This window comes from Eumetopias jubatus, unplaced genomic scaffold, assembly GCF_037043125.1.
Source record: "Eumetopias jubatus isolate StellerSeaLion01/CBP00866 unplaced genomic scaffold, mEumJub1_p1.0 scaffold_16, whole genome shotgun sequence".
Classification (NCBI taxonomy): domain Eukaryota; kingdom Metazoa; phylum Chordata; class Mammalia; order Carnivora; family Otariidae; genus Eumetopias; species Eumetopias jubatus.
The window spans coordinates 3536190-3543282 of NW_028274822.1; the positions used below are offsets into that span (position 1 = coordinate 3536190).

Sequence of the window (7093 nt, forward strand, 5' to 3'; positions counted from 1 at the left end):
TGTGGTCCGGGGAGGGGGGTCCCTTTCTCACTGTTAGACACGCTGGGATGTGGGGACAGCAGGGTCTGTTCCATTTACAAGCCACGGTGAAAGGAGAGAGAAAACAGGGCTGTGTCAGTCATTTTCATCCAGAAACAGTGTCAGACGGGGAGGTCGAATTGTGCCCTAGTGCAGAACAACATGAGCCCTGGAGGACCAGCCTGGGACCTGGGAAGCTGACCATCAGGATTTGGGAAGAAATGTCTCTTCTGCATCTCCAACGGGTGGCTCCTATGTGAGCATCTCCAGCACCATCTCCAAGCAAGATTGTCCCTGCCCGGAAGAGGAAATTCAAGGACAATGGTCCTTAGGTTTGTGGTCAGAAACTCTGATTTATATCTCATTCAACACCCTCCCAAGTGCTGAGACTTGGGGAAACACTCCGCTTGGTTAAGGGTTGTGTTGGAGCAGGGGAGTGAGAGATGGCCTCACCCCTGCCCTGAGGTAAGCAACGTGGTGTAGAGATAACTTTTCATTCTATGAATTTGAATCTTTGTTCCATGACTCACCATCAACCCAAATAGTTAAGGTGGTAAATTCATGGGTTGTGGATTGCTGGTTGTAGGAATTTTTCCCCCCATAAAATACAGCATACAAGGGTTATAAACACACAATACAGATTATCAGACTATAAAAAGGCATAACAATACAATATGATTCATTGCTGGCATGGGCACAATATTTTGCTGGAAGATTAAAGACTATGTGACTTAAATAACTTTTATTGTAATGCTTTCAACAGATCTCCTAACAGGGAAAACAAACGGATTCTGCCTAGTGATATGACTGGTGAGTAGTACCCAATAAAATCCCCCAGAGGGCTATTCATCTCTCCAGTCTAGCTGAGATGGTTGCACTTTGGTGCACGTTTCCCAACCAGACCCGGCAGCTTCTGGGCTGCGCGGTAATATACCAGTCTCCTAGGATGCGCCCGTTTGGCTAAATATAGCGCGTGTCCTCCCAGTAACGCGGCAGACGGGGAGTAATTGATGCTCCCGTCCCTCCTCCCACTCTCCTGCACAGGCTCTGTTGGAGTCCGTCCAGGAATTAATTTGTGGTAATCTGGTCCCCAAATAAATAACTTTTGTCTTTATACGGCACCTTGAGTTTCCCAAGGAGCTATATGCAGCCCGGACAACGGGCACTTTGCACATGACCGTGGGGAGACCCTGCTCAGGGCATCTACAATTCAAATGCAGGGATGAGGGCTGAGGTCATCAATCTGTCCTGTCTGCCGCTTGCAGGCCGAGCTGGAGGTGGGGCTTTCGGCACTGTCCCCCGAAGAAGATCTGGAAGCAGTGACAAGGGGACAGTCTTGATGTCTTTCCTCCTCGGGCTTGACGCCCAGGGTGCTGGCAGAGCGTTCCATCAGAATAGAGATGCTCTGTGTCCGAGGAGTGGTACCCTGTGTGCTCCGGCCCCTGGATTGGCTGAGCCGGCGAGCAGGGCAAACGCCGAGTTCCCCGGAGTTGCTGGCAGCCTCCTGCTCTTTGTTCTGCAGAATGTGAAAATAGTGTAAATAGCAGCATCTGCGGCTGCTCCTGCGGCTCTGACCGCCAGCCAAATCCTTCTGTTCTCCCTGTCGAGCCATCCACATGCTGCACACACGCGTGAACTGCGGAGCGGGAGCAGCGTGCAGACCCGGGGAGCGCGGCGAGCACGCGGGCGAGTGTGCCTTCCGCCCCACTCCCCTCATTCAGGGCCACGCCTGGGGGGACACTCCTGCGCCTGGACTGGGGGTCCCCAGCTGGGGGTGCCACACCACGGACCTTCCCGGCATCTACCGGGTGACTGTGCAAAATGCGCGCTTGCCCTTTCTCCCCCCCAACAGCCTGCAGAAGGGCCACACATCATTCCTTAATAGCTGTAGGAACCTCAGCTGAATTTTATGCTTTGGAATTTTTCAAGAGAGGATTAGTCTTCTTCACTGGCCCCCTGACGATAATGAAATGAACCCTGGCATGAGTGACTCAACGAATTCTGCTGTCGATGGCCACCAACAAATTTCACATTTCGTCTAGAAGCTTTCCATGTGGCCAGCCCCAAAGTGTTCATTTTTCTTGGATGTTATAATTTCCTTTCTCTGTCTCCCGTCTTTGTTAACTGACAAAAGAAAAGGCTGTTATTTTCAGTATGTCAAAAGAATCTGCATTGTTTTCCTATCTAAGTGACAGATGTCACCGGACTGTGAATTGTATCCTAAAGTTCTCAACAGCCTGATCAAAATTAATGTCGTCTTGATTTTAGAAATAAGTTGTCACATGGTTAGTGTGATAGCTTTATATTATTATAACTTCCATAGCATCCTGAGTCTCACTCCAAGACAGCCTTAGCATAAAAATGCAGAATTCCCATCTATATTTATCCCTTGTTTTTTAATGTGTATCTTTCTAGTACATGTCAACCCCAAGGACATAAAATGCTTGTCTCTGAGGAGCAGCCTGTAATTGTGTTTAAAAAATACACACCAGTAACTCTTCTGTGCATAGAAAATTCTGCACACTGCTGGTGAAGTATGTGTGCACAAAATGGTAATCTGTTCTGTGGTCATTAAAGGATAAAACTGGCAAAGACCTGAAATGTTCTAGGACTAAAGCAAGTAGAGGTGTATTTTCAAGCTAATAGTAAATGATAGTCTTCAGAATTTCAACCAGGGTCACCTGGCTGGATCAGTCGATAGAACATGCAACTCTTAAACTTAGGGTCATGAGTTCGAACTCTACTAAAGCGTAGAGACTACTTTTAAAAAATGTGGCAGAATTTCAAGAAAGTCAATGCAGTCTATTTGTTAAATTCCTTTTTTGTTTTTCTGTTTTGTGTGTGCGTGTGTGTGTGTGTGTGTTGTTGTTGTTGTGTATAATTTACTATTGTTTTGCCATCCCAAGCCAATAAGGGTTTGAATTTTTATGGTATATATGTCAAGGGGTGGAAAATTAGAAATAGTTCAGGAAGTAATTTTTTCATGAATTATCAAACAGATAGGAAAGTGCTGAGGAGAATAAAGAGAAAATAAAGGGAAAAGCAAACATCCTGAGGGACACAAGACCAGGAAAGTTCTTGATGTGGACACCCTCACCCTTGACAGCCCAAGGCCACTGCTGCCTTTTCCAGAGGCTCTGAAGAAACCCCACAGCCAGACCAGCACAATACTTTTCAATTGACTTACAGATCACAGCTACAGCACCAAGTCAGCCAGACTATAAAATGGTTGCTTGCTTAGGCTCTGCTCCCAGCGCACTCTGAAGAGATCTTTCTGCTCTCATGATCAGACCGTGAAGACTGTTTCAGATACTAACATTTTCCTCTCCTGGTTCGTTGCTTCCTGTAGGAAGGAAGTCCTGAGAAGGGGAATTTTTTCCTCTCCCAGAACTTCAAGTCTAGAGCATCCCTTCTAGGCTGCAGATTGACCAGTTGGGGGATACACCCAGGGGATCCACTGGCACTGAGCCTAAAAGTAGGGTATAGGGTGGTGACCACGCTCCCTGGCCCTCCTCCGTCCAATGTCTGCAGGACAGAGATTATAACTGTGGTTTCAGAGTGTGATGGGTCAACTGTATGTGTCAACTTGATAGGCTAAGGGATGCCCACATAGCTGGGAAAACATTATTTCTGGGTGTGTTTGTGAGGGTGTTTCTGGAAGGGGTGAGCATTCCAATCAGTAGACAGAGTACAGAAGATCACCCTCACCAGTGCAGGTGGACAGCATCCAGTCCATTTAGAGCCTAAATCAAACAAAAAGGCAGAGGAAAAGTGAATTCTTTCTCTTCTTGAGCGGGAGAACCCATCTGCTGCCCTTGGACCTCCATATATTCCTGGTTCTCGGGCTTGCAGAGGCAGACGGCACTATGCCATCATCTTTCCTGGTTCTCCAGCTTGCAGATGGTGCATCTTGGGATTTCTCAGCCTCCACATAAGCCCACTCCTTTAATGAATCTCCTATATATCCTTATATATCTACATGTGTCCCGTTGGTTCTGTTTCTCTGGAGAACCCAGGGTCCTCTGTAGAGACACTGGCCATAAGTGCAACTGTTCAAGAATGTTCACTACCCCTTAGCCTGAAATATTCTCCAAAGCCGATATGATTGAATTTAATGGAGAAACAAAGAAGAAGAAGAGATTGGTTCATGTGGGAAAGTCAACATAGCATGGGGTGATGCCCCTCAAAGGGGCAAATAAGGCCTTTACCACCAAAATGCTAGTATTCCCATGGGCCACCTGATGATAGCAGACCAGACAAGTTGACTATTGCCCAATCTGATGTAAAGACAGAAAATCTATCAGTTGGATTGGCATGGGAAGACCAAGCTATGCTTGTAGAAATCACTCACTTTAGAGGGAAATGTGCACCAGGAACTCATGGAATGGACAGGAGAGTATTCGGAGGCAGAAGGGTAAGGAGGTGATTAATGAAAACTGGTATCTGTTCATGTCAGCACGGATACTGCCCGTTTTTCATGAAATGTAGAAATTAGAGGGTATAAAGTTTTCAGAGAAATCCTTCTCAAACGTTAGGCCTCATCCCAAAGCCCTTCCTATTAGACGACTTCCCCAGCACCACCCATTTCCTGGGCAGCTCTTCCCAGACCCCAACTCTCTCAGCATTCTGTCCCTACCTCACTTGTTCATAGTCACATGTGTGTTTTGTGCTCTTGCCAGAGGCAGACTCCTTGAGGAAGGGACTCCATTTTTTCTACCTTTATATTCCCAGAGAAACCTAACTTGGGGCTTCACATAAGGAAGCTACTCCACAAGTGTTGGTTGGTATCAATAAAAATTTGTAATAATATAAACAAGTTTTATAATATTTTATTTTTTTGTTTAAAGTAAATTAGCCAAGGTATAGTACATCATTGGTTTTTGATATAATGTTCAAAGAAAAAAATCCCCCAACATGAACATAGACACCAACAAAACATTGAAAAAGAGGTTCTTCTCAAACATCATCAATCATGGAGGATGGTGTTGTGGGTTCTAATATTCCCCCACTCACTGAATTCTTGTGACTACACCCCAAAGATCATTTCCCGGCTCCTCAGTCCCAGTAGAACTGAACAAAAAGAGAACAAGACAGAGAGACAACACTGCAGAACCAGAAGGATAAGACACACTCCTGCAAGAGAGTTTCCTGTGCCCCCAGAGTGCGGACACAATGTGAGCCGGAGGAGGGGATCGTGTGGTACTGAGGGGAGGAGGGAGGTCTTGGAGAAGTCCCCCAGGAGCATTGCAGGCTGGATGAAGCTGAGGTAACACCAAGCAGATGCGATGCTGCCATCCAAAACACGCCTAGTTGCCTGTCCAGTCAGCCACATGCTCATTGGGAATTGGCTTGTTGGACACTCTGAGCTCTGGACACTTCTCCGCAACGGACCTGCAGGGCGCCCTCCCAAGGGGACAACCTCTTGTCCTAAGTCTTAGACAGTATGAAGTCCCAGAACTGACATCTCATGATTTGGAGGCAGTATGAGGGAAAGTCTCAGCCCAGCAAAGATGGGACTACACAGGCCAGTCTCATGCTAGTACGCACTGAAATTACTCTATTAGGACAGGTGCATGAATAGGGCTCTACAGTCTGGACCGATTTCTATAAGTATGAGATTTCTATGATGTCTATAAATTCATAAATTTTTACATGTTCATACATATATAATGGATATATGTTGGTGGATTACTTTCTCAAAAACCTTCCTGTGAAATTGAATCTCTAGCAAGAGGCACTATTTTCATCTTGTATCCATGGTACCCTTCTTCTACCTCCTCCTTCCATGAGAATATTTGTAGAGAAAGGGTGTATAGAGCTCTAGGCTGTAGTTAAAGAGAAATTCAAGAGAATAGGTGGCACATGGGTGGGCAGCTCAGTGGGATGTGAGAGTATGGAGGATGGGTCATAGGCTGCCAACAGCAGAGTCTGCCCAACTCAGACTAGACACATGGTCTACCGCATGGACCATCTCACTCGAATCAGTATTCCAATTGGACCAAATTAGTTCATCAAACATAAAAGCACTTCAAATGACTTTTTTTTAACAGAGTAGTTATCTGATCAAATGCACTAGATTAATATATGCTGTATGTATACACATATCTATGCATAGCATCAAATCATCTTGCTTTAGAATTATATTTTATAGTTTAAAAAATCTCAACAAGACTGAAAATACTCTCTTTGATAACAGAGATATGACATTGTACATTTGTCCAAACCCATAAAGCATACCACATCAAGAGTGCAGCATAACATACATTATGGACTTGGGGTGATTTTGAAGGAGGCATATGCAGAGCCATTTGTTGCAACACATGTACCACTCTGGTGGGGGACCCTGGTAATGAAGGAGGCTGTGGATGGCGGGGGGAGGGGCATGTGAAAATCTCCGTACCTTCTCTTCAATCTTGCTATGAACCTCAAACTACTCTAAAAATATAGTCCTCAAAATATTTTTAAAAACATCTACCAGCATATGCCATCTAGTCTGGTTTTCATAATATCCTCCTCGGGTGGTTAGTGTGTGGACCACTGACATCTTTTCAGACATTAATAAATGAGGGTTAAGTGGTTGAGTACATCTCCTGAAATGGAAGTGGCAGAGCACACCTCAGATCTTCCAAATCCAACATGCCCCTTGTACCTTCCCCACTCATGACCGTTGGGCCAAGTAGAAACTCCCTCACTATGGTAATAATGTTATCAGAGGAACTGTCTGGCAAAAGCTGTGGAGATGTTCATGATTACAATAGTGCTGGAAACCCAAAGAATTACAAAGAAGTTATGTGTCCAGACTGGTATGTGCACAATGGGAGGTTGAAACCTCATCACTTCAATAACAAAGTTGAAATAGCTTCCCATCAAAGTCATGGAGCCAGATCCACACCAGTGCCTCTCTGTGGATGATAAATGTGCTACTTTAAAACATACTTTCCACACCCTCTTTGTGTATCGTATTGAACGTGCAAATGTTAGTCATGGCAGGACCGTGACGTTAGTCAAAAGACCTGCCACCACTCTGAGAAACGAACGGAGGGTTCTAGAGGGGAGGGGGTGGGGGATGGGTTAG

General features: G+C 45.5%; 1 long non-coding RNA gene across 1 annotated transcript; it reads right to left on the reverse strand.

Annotated features, from left to right (window-relative positions):
* Positions 1-508: 508 nt before the first annotated feature.
* Positions 509-3528, reverse strand: LOC114208850 (uncharacterized). Its single transcript, XR_003609160.2, has 2 exons — positions 3206-3528; positions 509-1534 (listed from the first exon to the last, which is right to left on the reverse strand). It is a non-coding gene; the product is annotated as an uncharacterized LOC114208850 (long non-coding RNA).
* Positions 3529-7093: the final 3565 nt, after the last annotated feature.